At 34.9% G+C, this 20,123-nt stretch overlaps 1 pseudogene; it reads right to left on the reverse strand.

Annotated features, from left to right (window-relative positions):
* Window positions 1-17,886: 17,886 nt before the first annotated feature.
* On the reverse strand, window positions 17,887-19,967 carry LOC143647661 (olfactory receptor 5H8-like; annotated as a pseudogene).
* Window positions 19,968-20,123: the final 156 nt, after the last annotated feature.

Raw genomic sequence — 20,123 nt, forward strand, 5'->3', positions numbered from 1 at the left:
GTCACCTAAATATCTGGATTCAAGATTCACAAGAATATATGAATAATTGCATAGAGCATTTTTACAAAAGTAAAGATTTGGCTTATGAATTCTTGTGATGATAGTGTACAAGCATAGGGTATCTTTATCTGATTCTGGGTTCCCAAATTAATGTCCTTTTTGTATGGAGGATCTTAGAATAAACTAAAAAGACACATTATCTTAATTGCATAGAACTAAACTTGGGTATACAGATCTCCATTGGGCAAACATTTTTCATATATCCTCCCTTGAGAGTGAATATTTGGTAGCAGGAAATGATAGGTATGATAATTTTATATCTTAGGAAGTGCAGAAGGAGCATAAAGGTGAAGAAATGGGGTGTTTATCCTGAAAGACAATTTTAAAAATAGACAATCTAGGGAAACAATTATTTATAAACTATTTACTGTTAATTTGTATATGTTGCCTTCATATTTACATCAACCCTTGTGAAATTTATGCCTACTTTGGCACAGCCAAATCTTAGAGAATACTCAAAAGTGAGATATTATTTTTCTGCTATCTTAATACTTCCCAAGGTACTGTAAGTCCCTCCTTGATGTACTAATATTATTGGGTTTGTGACCATATCCACATAATGGCAATAAATTATGAGATTTTACAGGTATTCTTCTTGTACTCCTTCCAACTTGTTCCACCGAGACTTCTAACGTGTGGTTAATAGCATAAGTGCTGCCCATTGCCAGATCATTTAAAGTCACATTCCTTTGATCATTTCTAGTTCCATTAATCTTCATTGGCGTTCAGTAGTCATGACTTCCTAATATTGACAGAAGGAAGAGTCTGCTTCCAATAACACTTCAATCTTGGTTACAGCGAAGATAAATTAAAATTTCTTAGAGTACGTTTAAAGTTTTCTGTAGCCTTATTCTCCTCCATCCTTATTTCCCACATTCATTAACCACTTTTCCAGCATTATCACTCTGTCCACAAATCACTTATCTCCTTCCTCCATCCCTGGTACCACATTCATTTCCATAAACAGTGACTCTGCTCATGCTATTATTCCATTTGTTCTTGTTCAGAATACTAAATCATTTCCATAAAAGCTATTCTATAAAGGCTTAGTTTGTATAAACTCCACTTAACAAAACTTTGACTAAATACTGCAGACTGCACTGATCTCTATTTTCTAACCCCCAACTTACTTTTATATACCTAGAATACAATCTAGAATTGTTTGTAGATAATCTACATTGCTCTTTTATGTTTATGCTTAATTTCCTTATTAGTTTGTAAACATTTTAAAGTAACTGAGACTGTACTTCTGTGAAAGGAGCTGTAAATTATCATGAGAAGAAAGCAAAATTTATTCAAAGCTTAGCTTCTCTCTGATCACTTGCAACAAATGAACTTGCTTTCAGTATCCTACCAAAGATATTGACACCCCCTATTTGATGTTAGTAAATTGAGATTAACTTTGAAGAAGAGTCTATAGAGGAAACAAATGAACGCATCTTCTTGTATCTGAATATTCTCATTCACTACTTTTTTTGCTTCGAGGAAAAATGATAAAAAATTTACTTATATATCTCACAATAGATGTTATATTAATATATAAAAATAATTTTGACTTTATACTTAGTTTTCTCATACTTATAAAAAGAAAAAATCCTTTGAATCTCATTGGTGTTCTTTAAAGGATTTCTTCTTTATTAAGTGATACATTAGAACATGTTGACTGGCGATATTAATCATTATTAATATCAGATGGGTTATTTTTTCCATAATCAAAGATCAAAATAAAAACTATGACTGTTATTTTAATTTATTTATTTTAAATCATCAAACATAAACTAGTAAATCATTGGACAAATCAGAAATAAATTTCAATGTTCAGGCCTGATATATTTTACATCATTACTTTCTGTACCTTATTGTATATTTTAAACCTCTTATAATCTGAAAAAGTCATTGTAGTATTGCGAATCATTCTAGATCCTTACAGTCTCCGTTTTAGAGAAAAATTAGAAAGCTAAATAAGGAGTTCAAATTTCAAAACAATGAAAAAATGATGACTACAATTAGAAACTAAAATTCATATTGTTATTAACAAAAGTAAACGTAAATAGAATACTTTTCCTACCTACATTTCACAGAGAAAGGCTTTGTTGCAACTTCTTACTTCTGGTATTAGGACTCATAGAATTCCAAAATATAAACCTTGGTTTCTAATACATTTGGGATTAAAGAATGATGTTCTAGGAGACCACAAACAGGTCAGTGGTAATAATTACAGTCAAAATATTTTCACACCAAATCCTAAAGGGAATTCCTGACATTGGCATCATTTTATTTCTGCAGGGAGATTTGCTCTCCAAAACATATAAACCATGGGGCATTAATTAAAAATGTTCTGTGAGATGCTGAGGTTAAAGGAAATGACCCTCATAAAGTCTGTTGGATAACCATCTTGCTGATCCTGATGTAATTGATCTCATTTTTATAATCCTGATCATTCTTCTGTGCATAAAATCTAATATTGGCAGAAAAGGTTATCAGGCTGCTTTACCACTTACTGGAGGAAGTGGGATTAATATGGTTTATGGTAGATAATTAAGACTTGGTAGAGAGGATATTAAGTGTGGTGAGTTCAGTCAGGGTCACTGACTTTTTCATCCTGTGAATGAATCTGTCCCCACCTCCTACGAAACCCTCCTCAGAAAAATGGTAATGTATTTAGACACATATAAATTGCCGAGAATATTCTCCTATCTCTTCTGCTCACCCATGATACTCTTAAACTATATTAGCTTGTTGTATTCTTCCTATTTCTAGTCAATTATAGACAATCAAGAAACAGGAAAACATTCAAATACATATGAATTTCAATATAATTAACATCATTTTCAGCTACAGATTGATAAATCCCATTTAAACAGTACTCTTTTACAGAGAGCTTCAGAGGGAAAACTACTGTGAAATTAATACATCTTTTGTCATATGTTAAGGGAATAAGATAGGGAAGAAAATATTGCTATTTATTTTATGCATATATACAAATGTGATGGTTAAGTTCATTTGTCTACTTAGCCAGGTAATGGTGGCCATTTGTTTGGTCACACAACAACTGATATGATTGTTATTGTGAGGACATTACATGGACTTGAATTTTCAGTAAGCTGATAGATATATAATTACATCTACAATCAACTGAGGAACTTGTTTTCAACAATGACAGATATTTCATCCAATCAGTCAAAAACTCTAAAGGAGAAATCATGATTTAAGTAGTCAGAGGAGATACTTTCTGTCTGTAACTCAGGCAGTCATCTTTTCCTGAGGAATTCATCAAAACCCTTCATCTGAGTTCCTAGCTTGCAGTCCGCCCTACAGAATATGGATTTATGCATCCTCAGAGTAGAGTGACAATTTTTTACAAAAATCTCGTAATATTTATAGCGATCTCTTATTGGTTCTCTTTCCCTATAGATCCCTGACTAATACTGCTTTGGTACCAGGAGTGGTTCCTGAGAAACAGAATATTAAGGATGAGATTTCTAAATTGGTTTTGTGTGCTTTGGAATTGGTTCTCTAATCTGATTAGATTCAAAGGCACTAATGACTCTATTTCCAATAAGCAAATTAGCACTCATGCATGAGTATGAAATAGACATATGGAAAATACCACCACTGGCTACTGTTACTTAATTGCTTACAAGAGGTAAAGGGGAGAGTGTTCTTGACACCTTAACAGAGTTTTGTGGAGGTAAAAGTTATGATGATGCTGACTGGTTGCTCCTAAATATGCTGGATAAACTTTTAAAGAAAGGTCTTAAATTTGCAACTTAAGCACTGCTTGAAGGATGTGAAAATTTCTGTGTGCACCCTGAAAGAAAATTTTGCTGGGTATAACCACAGACTTGAGATTTCTAAAAATCAAATGCAGAGTCTCATTGTGTAGTGGCTGAATTATCACAGAAACTAAATTCTAAGTGATGGATCACTTTTCTCTAGCTGCTTTCAGAATTCTCTCTTTGTCTTTGTCTTAACAATCTGATTAGTGAGTATCTTGGTGTAGGCCCATTTTGATCTATTCTGTTTCAGGTAAGCTGTGTTTCTTGGATCTGTAGTTTTGTGTCTTTTATAGGAGTTGGTAAATTTTTAATTGCTTATTCACTCCATTATTCATTCTGCCTCCTTTTTCCTTCTGGGACACCCAGAGCATGTATGTTCATGCACTTCATGTTGTCATTCAGTTCCCTGAGACACTATTCAAACTTTTCCTTCTTTCCCCATCTGTTCTTTTGTGTGTAGAATTTTAGATGTCCTGTCTCCTAGTTCACTAAACCTCCCCTCTGCCTTTTAAAATAAGTTGTTATATTTCTTCATTTTGTTTTTCATCTCTTCTATTGTGCCTTTCACTCCCATACATTCTGCTGTTTGTTTTTTCAAGCTTTCAAGTTATTCTGTAGGTACTAGTTTGCTAAGCTGCCAGAATGCAGTATACCAGAAATGGAACAACTTCTATAAAGGGAATTTAATAAATTCCAAGTTTACAGTTCTAAGGCTGAGAAAATGTTCAAATTAAGGCACCAATGAGAGGTCACCTTCATTCAGGAAAGGCTGATGCCATCTGGAATACCTCTGTCAGTTTGCAAGGCATGTGGTTGGCAGTTGCTGGTCCCTTGCTCCTAGCCTTCATTAATTTCAGCTTCCATTTCCTATGGGGATTCCTCACTAAGCATCTGTAGGACTACATCTAGCTCCTCCAAGACACAATTATGGGTTCTGGCTTGCTTTGCATTTCATGGGAAGTCACATGGCAATGTCCACTGGACACTGTCTCTAAATATATGGGTCTCATGTTGGTTCTGTCAGCTCTGAAGCAACTGTTCTCCAAGCATCTGCATCTGCTCTGAGGTTTCTTCAAAGTATCTGAATCTTCTTGAGGTCCTGCCTGAGGACTCCAGTAAACTAATCAAGAACCACCTTGAATAAGTAGAGTCACATCTCCATCTAATCCAAAGGTTAAATCCACAATTGAGCATGTCACATTTTCTTGGAGATATTGTAATCAAAAGTTTCTTCCCTACTGTATTGAATCAGGATTAAAAGAGAGAGCTGCCTCCACAAGAGTGGATCAGGATTAAAACATGGCTTTTCTGGGGTACATAATAGCTTCAAATTGACACGTTGCATGGCTGCCCTGTGTCTTCTCTATATCCTTCATGCCTTTTCCCATATTTTTTCCAACTTGTTGAATTGATTTAAAAGATTTTTTTAACATCATTAATTGGTTTTTTCAAGTCCTATGTTTGTTTATTTTAGGGCACTGCTTTAACAGTTTGGTCGTCCATGTTTCTCAGTCAAAACATGGGCCGGTTCCTGTGTAGGGGGTCTAAACCCACTCCAGTCAAACTGGAGCCTCTGTAAAAGCCCTTCAAATATCTTGCACTTTCTATTGTACTCAGGAGATAGCGCAGTTCTAGAACTTAATTGTGCCATGAGTGTATAGGCTGTGTCTCACCAGTTTAGACTGAAGGCAGGGTTCCTGTTCCCTCTCTTTGTCAGCCAAAATCTGGCTCAGCATAGGTCTGTATTCCTACCTTATTTGTGGCAGATTACACCCCCAGCTATTTCAATCTTTAACCTTCCCCCCAGATGGGGATTTGGTCTTTCACTGCTATTTCTCTCTCGAGTGGAAGAAGGACTTTTGGACCAAGGGTTGTAAACACAACTTCTGCCATATTTTCTCAGATTCTCTGTCTCTCATTGACCTGGACCTTGGGATCTCTCCATTGTCCCTCAGGTCTACAAAGATGAGGGTCTGTCCCACTGCTGTGAGAGAATACATATTCTGTGTCCCCACTGGGAGGTATCCCTGCTACTGTTTCTCTGCCCATCCTGCACTGTGAGACCAAGTGAGGTGGAGGTAAAGGACCACTGTGTCTCAAACATAATTTCCTACTTGATGTTCTTCTACTTCTCCATTTCAAGATTTGTAGGGTTCCTCTCCAGTCCATATTCTTTTTTTTTTTTAATTTTTTATTAATTAAAAAAAATTACAAGAAACACAAACATTCCCAACACATACACTCAGCAATTCACAATATCATCACATAGTTGCATAATCATCATCATGATCATTTCCCAGAACATTGGCATCAATTCAGAAAAAGAAATAAAAAGATAACAGAAAAATATAACAAACAGAAAAAAAAATTACAGGCCATACCCTTTACTAATCCCTTTCATTGATCACTAGCATTTCAAGCTAAATCTATTTTGACATTTCTTCCCCCTATTATTTATTTTTATTCCATATGTTCCTCTCATCTGTTGACAAGGTAGATAAAAGGAGCATCAGACACAACGTTTTCACAATCACGCAGTCACATTGTGAAAGCTATATCATTATACAATCATCATCAAGAAACATGGCTACTGGAACACAGCTCTACATTTTCAGGCAGTTACCTCCAGCCTCAAAATTACATCTTGGATAACAAGGTGATATCTACTTAATGCATGAGAATAACCTCCAGGATAACCTCTGGACTCTGTTTGGAATCTCTCAGCCATTGACACTTTGTCTCATTTCACTTTTCCCCCTTTTGGTTGAGAAGGTTTTCTCAATCCCTTGATGCTGGGTCTCAGCTCATTCTAGAGTTTTTCTCAATCCCTTGATGCTGAATCTCAGCTCATTCTGGGATTTGTGTCCCACACTGCTAGGAAGATCCACACCCCTGGTAGTCATGTCCCACATAGACAGGGGCAGGGTGGTGAGTCTGCTTGCTGTGTTGGCTAGAGAGAGAGGCCACATCTGGGCAACAAAAGAGGTTCCCTTGGGGGTGACTCTTAGGCTTAATTTTAAGCAGGCTTGACGTATCCTTTGTGGGGTTAAGTTTCATATGGACAAACCCCAAGACTGGGGGCTCAGCCTATAGCTTTGGTTGTCCACACTGCTTGTGAGAATATCAAGAATTCAACTTGGGGAAGTTGAATTTTCCCCTGTTCTCACCATTTGGTGACTTTGCAAATATTTTTCCACTCACTAATCAAATCACTCTGGGATTCATCAGGGCATCACCTGGACAAACCAACAAAATCTCATGTCCTATACAAAGTTCAATGCACTTAAGGTGTTCAATCAACTATCTACATAAGTTATATTAGGAGATGCACTGGTCAAAGTATAGATTTGTACCAAATAAACATTTTTTGCTTTAGTCTCACACATTAGTTGAAATTTTTAAATATTAAGTACCATCTATTTTCAACACACTGCAGTAATGACATTCTTTTGTTCTTCCTCATGCAAAAACATTTTTTTAATTTGTACATTTAGTCACTATCATCGTACACTCTAGGCATTCCTAGATTACACCATCTCAATCTTTATCGTCTATCTTTCTTTATGATTTCATTTATGCCCCAGCCCTTCTCCCTCTATCATTCTCATATGCAGCTTCATTCAGTGTTTTAACATAATTGTATTACAGTTAGGTAATATTGTGCTGTCCATTTCTGAGTTTTTATATTTAGTCCAGTTGCCCAATCTCTATCCCTTCAGCTCCAATTACTCAACATCTTACCCTATTTCTATCTCCTGATGGTCTCTGTTACCAAGGAAATATTCCAAGTTTATTCACTAATGTCAGTTCATATCAGTGAGACCATACAGTATTTATCCTTTTGTTTCTGGCTAATCACACTCAGCATATTGTCCTTAAGGTCCATTCATGTTGTTACATACTTCATAACTTTATTCTGTCTTACAGCTGCATAATATTCCATCTTATGTAAATGTTACAGTTTGTTTAATCAACTGTCTATTGATGGACATTTTGGCTGTTTCCATCTCTTGGTAATTGTTAATAATGCTGCTATAAACATTGGTGCGTAAATGTCCATTTGTGTCCTTGGCCTCGTGTCCTTTGAGTAGAGACAGCATATAGATGGGTCCTGTTTTTGAATCCATTCTGCCAAACTATGTCTTTTGATTGGAGAGTTTAATCCATTAACATTCAGTGTTATTACTGCATGGGTAGTACTTTCTTCTACTATTTTGCCTCCTTGATTTTATATGTCATATCTAATTTTCCTTCTTTTTACCTTTACTCATAGTCTTCCTTTCTACACTCTTCTCCATACCTTTCTCTTCTGTCTTCATATCTGTCTCTAGTGTTCCCTTTACTATTTCTTGAGAGCTGGTCTCTTGGTCACAAATTCTCTCAGTGATTTTTTGTCTGAAAATGTTTTAATTTCTCCCTCATTTTTGAAGGACAATTTTGCTGGATATAGAATTCTTGGTTGGCAGTTTTTCTCTTTTAATAATTTAAATATATTATCCCACTGTCTTCTTGTCTCCATGGTTTCTGCTGAGAGATCTGCGCATAGTCTTATTGGGGTTCCCTTGTATGTGATGGATTGCTTTTCTCTTGCTGCTTTCAAGATCCTCTCTTTCTCTTTGACCTCTGACATTCTGATTATTAAATGTCTTGGAGTATGTCTATTCAGATCTATTCTCTTTGAGGTATGCTGCACTTCTTGGATCTGTAATTTTAAGTCTTTCATAAGAGTTGGGAAATTTTCAGTGATAATTTCCTCCATTAGTTTTTCTCCTCTTTTCCCCTTCTCTTCTCCTTCTGGGACACCCACAACATGTATATTCATGTGCTTCATATTGTCTTTCAATTCCCTTAGTCCCTGCTCATATTTTTCCATTTTTTTCTAATATTTTCTGTTTCTTGCTGGATTTCAGATGTTCCATCCTCCAGTTCAGAAATCCTATGTTCTGTCTCTCAAATCTACCATTGTAGGTTTCCATTGTTTTTTTCATCTCTTCTACTGTGTCTTTCATTCTCATAAGTTCTGTGATTTGTTTTTTCAGACTTTCAGTTTCTTCTTTTTGTTTTTTCCTTGCCTTCTTCATATCCTCCCTCAATTCATTGATTTGGTTTTTGATGAGGTTTTCCATGTCTGTTCGTACATTCTGAATTAATTGTTTCAGCTCCTGTATGTCATTTGAATTGTTGGTTTGTTCCTTTGACTGGGCCATATCTTCAATTTTCCTAGTGTGATTTGTTATTTTTTGCTGGTGTCTAGGCATTTAATTACCTTAATTAGTTTATTCTGGAGATTGCTTTCACTTCTTTTATCTAGGGTTTTCTTGCTGGATGACTTTTTTGTCTATCTGTTCTTTGACATTCTGTTCAGCTTTATCTGAACCTTTAGCTTAAGTTTTGTTTAATAGAGGAGAATTTTTCAGTTCTTGTTTTCTTGTTTCTTGCCCTGCTTGTATGGTGCCTTTCCCACACACACACACACTTAGGAGGGTCTACTTAGATGAGACCTAGCAGGTTGAAAGACTTTCCTGTGAAGTCTCTGGGCTCTGTTTTTCTTATCCTGCCCAGTATGTGGCACTTGTCTGACTGCAGGTCCTACCAGCATAAGATGATGTGACACCTTTAACTTGGGCAGACTCTCCCTGCTGGGGGCATGGTGGAGACAGAGGAGAGGTTGTAGGCTGGTTTTAATGGCTTCAAATTACCAAGCCCTGGGGTCTGAATTCCTTGATGGAGGGATTCCACCTGGGTGGGGCTTCACCCCTCCCCTGGGGAAGGCACAGGCTCCAGATAAGCCCCCAAAAGAGTTCACTTCTGCCTATGCCTAGGGCAGTTGCAGCCTGAAAATCCCTGCCACTGTATCCAGGGGCAATCAAGCCTTTGTAGATACACAGCCACAAAAACCTGTTTCCTTCTCCCCCCCCCCCTTTTTCTGTCAGTCCTGCCCCCTTGGTGCCAGGGCAAAAATGAGCAATCTCCACTTTGATCAGATTCACCTAAACTGGGGGCTATTTTTAGTAGTCAGTATTTGTTAATTAGTTCCACAATTGGTGTTTGATTGTGCCCAGTCCCTGCTGCTGGTAAAGTCCTTTCCTTTCCCCTCTGGGAAGTGGCCTGTGGGGAAGGGGCACTGGCGACCACAGCTTTGGGAACTCATGGTTCTGGGGGGTGCTCACAGCTGGTCCAGCTGGTCGAGACTGTGGTACGCTGTGTGTCTGGTCACTGACGTGGCCCCAGGAGCTGTTCTGTACTGTTTCTGGTTATTTAATAGTTGTTCTGGAGGACAAACTAAAATGCGCATGTTGTTAAGCCGACATCTTGACCCGGAAGTCCTCCAGTCCATATTCTTAGTGCTGAATCTCTGAGGAGAGATTTTCAGTAGATGCTTACATCACCATTTTGATGATATCACTCTATTGAATTCCTTTGAGAGAAGCCAAAAGAGAGGAAACTTCCCAAAACAGTAGAGTGAGCTACTGAAACCAAGACCCAGAAGAAAAGAACCAGCAGATGTCACCATGTGCCTCCTATGTGATGATGAACCCCAATGCCAGTGGTATTTCCTCAGAGCCTGGATCTTCCTCTTGACGCCTTAATTTGGACATTTACATGGTTTTAGAACTGCAAATTTGTAAACTAATAAATTTTTGTTGGAAAACTTAACCCATTTCTGATACATTGCATTCTGGTAGTTTTAGCAAACCAAAACACCCTCCCTCTCTATCTTTTCTCCTTCTGGTACTCCTATAATGCATATGATGGTATGCTTGATATTGTCACACATGTTCTTCATGCTTTGCTCATTTTTATTTCATTATTTTTACTTTCTGTTCCTCAGACTGGATAATTTCAACTGTCTTATGTTCAAGTTTTCTGATTATTTATTCTACTTAATCCAATATGCTATTGATCCCCTTTATTGAGTTTTTCTTTCCATTATTACCCTTTTCAACTACAGAACATCAATTTCTTTTCTTTATCTCAATATTGAACTTTTAATTTTGTGTATATAGATATTGTTTTCATGATTTCCTTTAGCTCTTTTTCTGTGTCCTTTAGTTCATTGAGCCTACTTAAGAGAGTTGATCTATGATTTCTGATTTGTAATTCCAGTGACTGGATTTCCTCCAGGATGCCTTCTATTAAATTCTTTTTATCCTGTTAATCAGTCATAGAGTCCATTTTCTTTGCATGTTTTGTAATTTGATTGAGAAACGATCATTCTAGATATTACATTGTTGTCACTCTGCATATAAAGGTCTCCTGCTTAGTCTGTTAAAACATAAAAAAGGGGAAGAAGTAAGGAGAAAGAAGAAACAAAAAAGAAAGAAAGAAAGCTAACAAACAAATAAAAAACATACTTCAATTGTGTCTTCTTTTTTATTTTTAACTTTTTAGTTTATAGTATAACATATTTACAAAGCAAAGAAATAGAAAAGCAATAGTTTAGAAAGCACTCTTCAACAGGTGGTTACAGGATAGATCCCAAAGTTTGTCATGGGCTACCATACAATCCTCTCATATTTTTCCTTCTAGCTGCTCCAGCATATAGGAGGCTAGAGGGCTTAAATATTTTTTTTATCATCACACTCGACTTTTTTTTCTTCTTTTTTTTGTGAAAAATAACATATGTACAAAAAAGCGATATATTTCAAAGCACAACACCACTGTTAGTTGTAGAACATGCTTCAGAGTTTGATTACAATTCCACAATTCTAGTTGTTCTAAAATACCGGAGACCAAAAGAGATATCAATTTAATGATTCAGCATTCATTTTCATTTGTTAAATCCTATCTTCTCTGCATAACTCCACCATCACCTTTGATCATTCTGTCCCACTCTTTAGGGGTATTTGGGCTATGGCAAGTCTAAATTTTTCATAATTTTTCTGTCACTAATATAGGGTAGGGAGATGGAACTATCTGATGTTCTGGAGAGGTTGGATTAGGTTTCAGGACTTATCTGGACCAGGGACCCATCTGGACATTGTAGGTCTCTGCAAAGTTATTCTAGTGTGTGGAGTCCTTTGGAATCTTATATATTGCCCTAGCTGCTCTTTAGAATTGGCTGGAATGGCCCTGGGTGGAGGTTGGCAGGGTATGATAGGTAGCAAGGACTAACTGAAGATTGCATAAGAGCAACCTCAAGAGTAGCTTCTCAAACCTATTTGAACTCTCTCTGTCACTGATACCTTAGTAATTATACTTCTTTTCCCCCCTTTTTGTCAGGATAGAATTGTTCCTCCTACAGTGCCAGGTCTGAATTCATCCCTGGGAGTCATTTCCCATGTCACCAGAGAGACTTTCACTTATACCTTCTTATATGGTTCTTTTATATTTCTTATTTTAGAAAAAGCTATTAGTTATTAGGCTAACATATGTTGAGTGCTTTGTAGCAGGCTCTAAGTCTTTTACATAAATTATTTCACTTAGTCTTCACAATGATCCTGAAAAGCAAGTTGTATTATTATTCTACTTTGTACATGAGGAAATTAGGGCACAAGGAAGTTAACTCACTGAAGTCATATAGTTTCTGTACAATGGGACAGAATTGAAAAGTAAGCAAACTAATGTCAGATACTGTCTTCAACTATTTTAAATGTAAAACTTTAAACTATATGCATATTATTTAAAAATAATGTACAATGCAGCAGTATATTATACATCTATATACTATGTAGTTATCTAAAGTTTGTATGAAATTTTTGTGAGTCCTGGTTTGTAAGACTAATAAAATAGTTTAATAATAAAAATTAATGATAATATACAATTCAAATCACACTGGTACTCAACTGTAGTTATTAATAGTTACTCTGGAAAAGCTGTTCAGTACTATAGATACTAGTTCACGGGGTCAAAGAAAGAATCAAAGTGAAAATTAGAAAATGTCTTGAGGCAAATTAAAATGAAAACACAACAAATAAAAAGTTATGGAATGCAGCAAAGACAGTGCTGAGAGAGAAAGTTATATCTTTAAAAGCTTACATTAAGAAAGAAGGAAGTTCTCAAATGAGAGATGTAACCTCAAAAATTGAGAATCTGGGAAAAGAACAAACTAAACTGAAAGTAAGCAGAAGGGTGCAAATAAAAAGACAACTATTAAAGTGGATATAAATGAGACAGGGTAAATGAAAGCAATAGAATTAACAAAACAAAATATTGGTTCTTTGAGAAGATCAATAAAACTGACACAGCTTTAACTTCAATGACAAAGAAGTAAAGAGATGGGGCACAGAAAGCTAAAATCAGAAATGAAGAGGGGACGTTACTACAAACCCTACAGAAATAAGAGTACTGTAAATAGATGCTATGAACCAGTGTTTGCCAGCAAATTCATGACCTAGATGAGATGGATAGGTTCCTTGAAATACACAATCTACCTACATTGACCGACGAAGAAATAAAAAATTTCATTAAACCAATAACTAGTAGAGAGATTGAATCAGCCATCAGAAACCTCCCAGCATGCACACAAAAAGACTAGGATCAGGTGGCTTCACAGGTTAATTTCACTAAACACTCCAAGAAGAATTAACACCTATTGGGTTCCAGTTTTCCAAAATACCCTTATACCAAATTCAGATAAGTATACCACAAGAAAAGAAAACTACAGAACAATATTATTTAACAATATAAATGCAAAAATCCTCATAAAACACTAATAAACAATCTTAAAAGCATATCAAAAGAATTACAAATCACGATCTAGTGGAATTCATCCCAAATAAGCAAAGGGGGCTCAACATAAGAAAATCAATTAATGTAGTACACCAAATTTGCATAACAAAGAGAAAAACACATGATAATCATAATTGAAGCAGAAAAGAAATCTAACAAGTGCTTGGACTATAAAATCCAGAAGGTTTCTATATAAAAACACTTAGAGAACTAGAAACAGAAAGACACCTTTTCACCATGTTATCATGTGAAATCAATGCCCTTTATAAGGCATCTATTAAAAAGCCACAGCTAATATCCTTCTTAAAAGTGAAAGAATGAATGCTTTCCCTCTATGTTTAGGAACAAGACAATAAGGCCCACTGTTATCTATGCTATTCAACATTGTACTGGAAGTTTTAGGTGAAACAATTAGGCATAAGAAAGAAATAAAAAGCATCCAAGTTGGAAAAGAAGAAATAAAATTTCCATATTTGCAGATGACAGTATTGTCTATATAGAGAGCCCTGAAAAATCTGCAACAAAATTCTTAGATCTAAGAAATGAATTCAGCAAAATGGCAAGATATAAGATCAACATGCAAAAATTAGTAGTGTTTCTATATACTAATAATGAGCATTCTGAAGAAAAATCAGAAACAATTCCACCTACAATAGGAACTAAAAGTTTCAAATACCTAGGAATAAATCTAACCAGGGATTAAAAGACTTGTATACAGAAAAATGTAAGACATTGCTAAACAAAATGAAAGAAGACCTAAATAAATGAAAAAAACATTCAATGTCATGGATTAGAAGACTAAATATTTTAAGTTGTCAATTCTCCCCAAGCAAATTACAGATTCAATACAATCCCAATCAAAGTTCCAACAGCATTCTTTGCAGAAATGGAAAAACCAATTATCACATAAAATACAGGAAAATAATTGGCCTTGAATAGTTAAGGCTATCTTGAGAAAGAAGGACAAATGATAACTTCTCAAACTTCTAAATCATAAAACTTGTTACAAAGTTAAAATAATCAAAATAACAAAGTATTGGCACAAGAATAGACATATGGACCAATGAAATTGAACGGGAGTTCAGAAATCAATGCTCATATTTATAACTAACTGATTTTTTGACAAGTGTGTCCAGTCTACTCAATGCGGAAATACTGGTCTCTTCAATAAGTTGTGATGGAACATTGGATCTTCATGTTGAAAAGAAGAAGGAGCACTCTTATCTCACACTGTTTACAAAAATCAACTCAAAATGCACCATATCTAAGTACAAGAATCAGAATTATAAACCTCATAGAAGAAAGCATCTCTGGACCTTATGTTCGGGAATGGTTTCTTAGATTTTATACTCAAAGCACAAGCAAACAAAAAATAGATAAATGGAACCTTATTAAAAACTTGTATATCAAAGGAGTTTGTCATGAAAGTAAAAAGGCAACCTACTCAATAGGGAAAGCATTTGGAAACCATATATCCAATAAAGTTTTAATATCCAGAATACATAAAGAAATCATACAACTAAACAATAAAAGACAAACAATCCATTTAGGATGGACAGATGACTTGAGTAGACATTTCTTCAAAGAAGATACACAAATGGCCAAAAGCACAGAAAAAGATACTCAACATCATTAGCAATTAGGGAAATGCAAATCAAACCTATAGGTGATATCATTCCACACCCGCTATAAAAGAAATGGAAAATTACAAGTACTGGAAAGGATGCAGAGAAATACAAATACTTATTTATTGTTGGTGGGCATGTAAAATGGTACAGCCACTATGAAAGACAGTTTGGTGGTTCCTCAGGAAGCTATGTACAGAATTACCATATGACTTGGCCTCCCACTTCTAGGTATATACCTGAAAGATTTGAAGGCAGGGATTCAGATATTTGCAGACAAATGTTATTAGCTACATTATTCACAATTGCCAAAAAGTAGAAGCAACTCATAAATAGACAAATAATATGTGGTGTATACATACAGTGGAATATTAGTTATCATTGAAACGGAATGAAGCTCTGATTTATGTTCAGACATGGATGAACTTTGAAGATTACATGTAACAATTAATATTAAAAGAAATAAAAGAAATTATTATCAGATACTAAAAGATAAATATTTTGTGAACTCACTGATAAGAAATAAATAAAATATGCAAACTCATATTTTGAGTCAGAATCTAGAATATATGTTACCAGGGACTGGGTTGGGGATAGAGCATGTGAAGTTAAAGCTTACATTTTGCAGTGTCTCTAGTTGGATTGAATATAAGGTTCTGGTAAGGGATTGTGCAGTAGGGTAGCATGATATTGTGAACATAATTTACAACACTGAAATATCTATTTGACTGCAGTCAAAAGGGGGAAATTTCAGGTTTATATGTTACTAGAATAAAAATTTAAAAGAAACAAAAAGCATAGAGCTGTACAGCACAGCAATTCCTATTATAAATGATGGACTATAATAGTGTGATTATAAAAATGTTGTTCATGAAGTGTAATAAATGTATCACACTGATACAAGGTGTAAATAATAGTTTTTTTATATCAGAACTCTTTATTCTATGCATTGACATTTCTGAAAACCTACAACTTCTGTAAAAAAAACAAAAAGGAAAAAACAATTTCATCGAGCATAGTTTCTCTCTATATAGGTATATAATTTCATGATAATTTAATTAAAATTTTTAATATCAATTGTTACATGTTGTAAGTAGTTGATATACTCATGTAAAAATGTATTTCTTAATGGTGTGATGCTCAAAAAACTGAAGGATAAAGTTTTAGGACCCACCAAGATGTGAAGCATAATTTTAAGTCTCACAAGTCAGTGAAGGAGAAGAAAATATTTTCACCAATAATTGACTTCCCCATTTGCTATGAGTTTTGGTACAAAGATGAAAATCTGATGTTTGGGTTCTTTTTATTAATTGGATAGGGATATCTTGGGGGTGTATGTAAGCGAGAGCTATAGCATTGACCATTGAAGTTCACATCCCATCTCCATAACTCATTGGCTGGCTCATCTTTGGCATGTTGCTGAATTGCTTTGTGTCCCAATTTTCTCATCTATAAAACAAGGGTTTAAAAATCTGGCTTTATTGAGCTTCAAAGATTAATTTAATTCATACACAAAATGTACCAAGCATAGTATTTTGTATATACCCAGTTCTCAATAAATGTTAGTTACCATCATTAAAACTAAAAAGAAGTTCTAGGAGTAGAGCCCAGAAATCTTTGGTTCAATGAGCCCTTCAAGTGATTCAGAATTTGAGAACTAGTTTTAAAAGAACCAAAATGATAATACTATTACTTCTCCTCCTCCTTGTAATAGGCCTAAACCAGGGAAATTTTGGCATACACCTAACAAACATATTAAATAATATTCTGTTATAACTAGACCACAATCCAGACTTTGAGAGAGATTATCCCAGATTGGGTGGCCTACTTATGTGTTTTTATCTAAATCCTAATTACATTATTTTGAGCACAATCTAGGAAAATTTGGTGTAACAATATTCTGAACAGTTCAAGATTATAAAATGAGGAAAGTGAATACATGTACATACATATACACAAAGAGAAAGCAACCAAGAAAATAAATGAAGCTTCATAATAAAGAGTATTTCTATTATGTCATTAACATTTCCATGGGATGGTTTTAATCATTAGTCTTCAAGATAACTGGGTAAACTTTACAATATATTATCATTATTTACATCTAATTATCCACTAAATAATATGTATTTAGTTTTAGAGTTAAATGTGATATAAGTCTCCAGAATATACGATGCTTCAGAAATCAAAGATATACCACTCAGGCCCATTTCAGAGAAACCACACTATCTTACCACAATTTATACACATATAAAGGCATATTAAGGACATATGATCATTTAAAATGTTTATATTTGTTTTCTGCATTAAATGCCATGTATTACCTGATTAAAATTTATTGTACGTTTTTAAAATAATATGCACAAATTACTTAAGAAGTTTATTAGGTTCTAACAGCTCGAGTTATTTAAAAACTAGAGTACAGTGTATAATCAATTTAAAATGCTATTAGATTTAATTTGCTAGTATTAGGTTGAGGATTTTTTCATCTGTATTAATAAACTGATGTGTAGTTTTTCACTTGTGATGTCTTTATCTAGCTTTGTTTTCAGATTAATGCTAGACCATAGAATGCTTTAGGAAAATTCTTTGGTTAAAATCAGAATAAACATACTAACAAGTTTCAAAAAAAATACTGGGAAATTAAAACTGCAAAACCTTTATATACTCAGCAAATCATAACCACAACTAAAAACACAATCTTATAGATGTTTAATAACAAGAAAATGATATAGTATGAAAAATTCAGTTTATCATTTCCTTTTTAATATTTTAGCCAGTGAATCTAAGACTTTCTTTTTATGATAGCAGATAATTGGATTTAATAAAGGAATTATGACAGTATAAAATACAAAATCCATCATATCTTGATCATCTGCCTGAGGAAATCTAAGATGCACATACATAAAGAGAAGAGGACCATACTATAAAGAGACAGAAAAGAGATGGGCTGCAATGGTAGAAAAGGCTTTCTTTATGCCTTTTACAAACTTACTTTTTAAGACTAGAAAGAGAATAGATGAATACAAGAAAATAACTGTCACAACTGTGAATAACCTGAATTGAAACAGAGAAAATTAAAAGCATCAATAGACACATCAGTACAAGAAATCTTAAGTAATGCTATGATGTCACAATAGAAGGGATTTATTATGCTAGACTTACAGAAGGTTAATCTTAATAAAAAGCTTCCATGAATTGAGGCATGAAGAAGGCCACCTTCAAATGACCAGATTGATAGCTGGCTGCATAATCTATTTGTCATAATCACTGGATAAAGTAAAGGTTGGCATATGGCTACATATCAATCATATGTCATTGTTGCCAGGTGAAAAACATTCTGTGGTTGCACTAACTACAGAGGAAAAAAATGGAGTCATGCATGCAGATAGAGATATCATTTTACTCCTGGCCCAGAAACTGACCAGCATCTTGGGGGTCACTATGGATGAAAGCCAAGCATCCACAAAGGCTAATTCCCAAGGAATAAGTACATAGGGATGTGAAGGTGAGGGTCCTTTCAGATGAAAGCAATCAGTCCTAGGTTTCCCATCATGGTGATGAGATTTATGACCAAGAACACCAGGAATAGGGGGATTTGCCACTCTGGTTGATTTGTGAATCTTGTGAGAAGAAACTCTGTCAACAATGTTGCATTTTCCTTTTCCGTGTTCTCATTGAATGTCTCATGAAATAAGATGGAATGAAGGTAAAAAGAACATTCTACAAGGATTTATAAGGTGAAATTGGGGAAAGGAAGTTGAAATGAAATCATCCTCCTATGAAAATGACCTTTTAATTTTATTTAATACTACTATAACTTGTGGAAACAATTTTTGGAAATTGAAGAAATGGAAATGAATGCAATTATATCAGCTGATAGTGTGTAGGGATATATTTAGTAAAACAAAGATATTCTAAGTATATGATATATATATGTATATATATAGAGAGAGAGACACTGGTGAATATGAGAAGGAAATTCTATGTGGGTGTGTCATGGATGCAGAGTACAAGTAAAGATTTTTGAAGGGCTTGGATTACAAAATGAGTTGGCTACCATGTGTAGGATCTTGAACTTTATCCCTCAGGCAAGGCCTGCACTGAAAACCTTTAAGCAGGGAGTGATATTCTAAGATATTTTGAAATTAATTATTTGTTAGTATAGAAAATAATCTGCAGTGAAGATAAACTGGAGTCAGGCATGCTAGTTAGGACACTTTTACTATTGTCTATTAGTTATCAAACTAGATTACACATCAAAACTTCTGGTGGGATCTTTTGGGGCAAAATAGAAATTATGAGATAAAGCTGTAGAAATTGATTTAGTAGGAAAAAAATGAGGTCCAGGAATACACATTTAAAAAATGTCTCCAAGGTGATTGAAATGTCTAGTTCATGTGTGATAAGATATTAGAAGTGAAAAGAAAGGGGAAGATACAAGATTCAAAAAATTCAGAACCTAGTATCACCATGACTCAGTGACATATTGATGTGAAGGGGTTGCTCAGTGAAGGAGAGAGGAGTTACTTGTTGACTGGACAGATGGTCATCAAATATTGAAATTGAGAACTCAGATGTATTGGTAAATTATGTAGCAACAGGTCCTCTGAAGAACCAGGTGAGATGTATTAGCAATATACTTATAAAGAGGGTAGTGGATATATGTTATTTATTGGATGGCCAACATCTGATCTCCTTTCCCACTGCAGTCTTGGTAGGCATCAGAGGCTATGATTCACTCCCAAATCCAAAAAGACCAAGAAACTCATTTTTCCATCCCACTTGCCTCAAGAATCCCATTGATTCTCAAAGGGGAATCAAACCCACCCATCTAGGATTTGGAATACAGAGAGAAGGAGACAGAAGTACAGAAATAAAAACTAATTGTGTAGCAAAGGCAGCCAAGGCAGCTCTGATAGGACTCCAACAAATGCTTTATGCATCTGTGCTAGTGGCATTGACATGATGAGCTGTGGCACAAGAAATT

The sequence above is a fragment of the Tamandua tetradactyla genome, chromosome 10 (assembly GCF_023851605.1).
Source record: "Tamandua tetradactyla isolate mTamTet1 chromosome 10, mTamTet1.pri, whole genome shotgun sequence".
Taxonomy (NCBI): domain Eukaryota; kingdom Metazoa; phylum Chordata; class Mammalia; order Pilosa; family Myrmecophagidae; genus Tamandua; species Tamandua tetradactyla.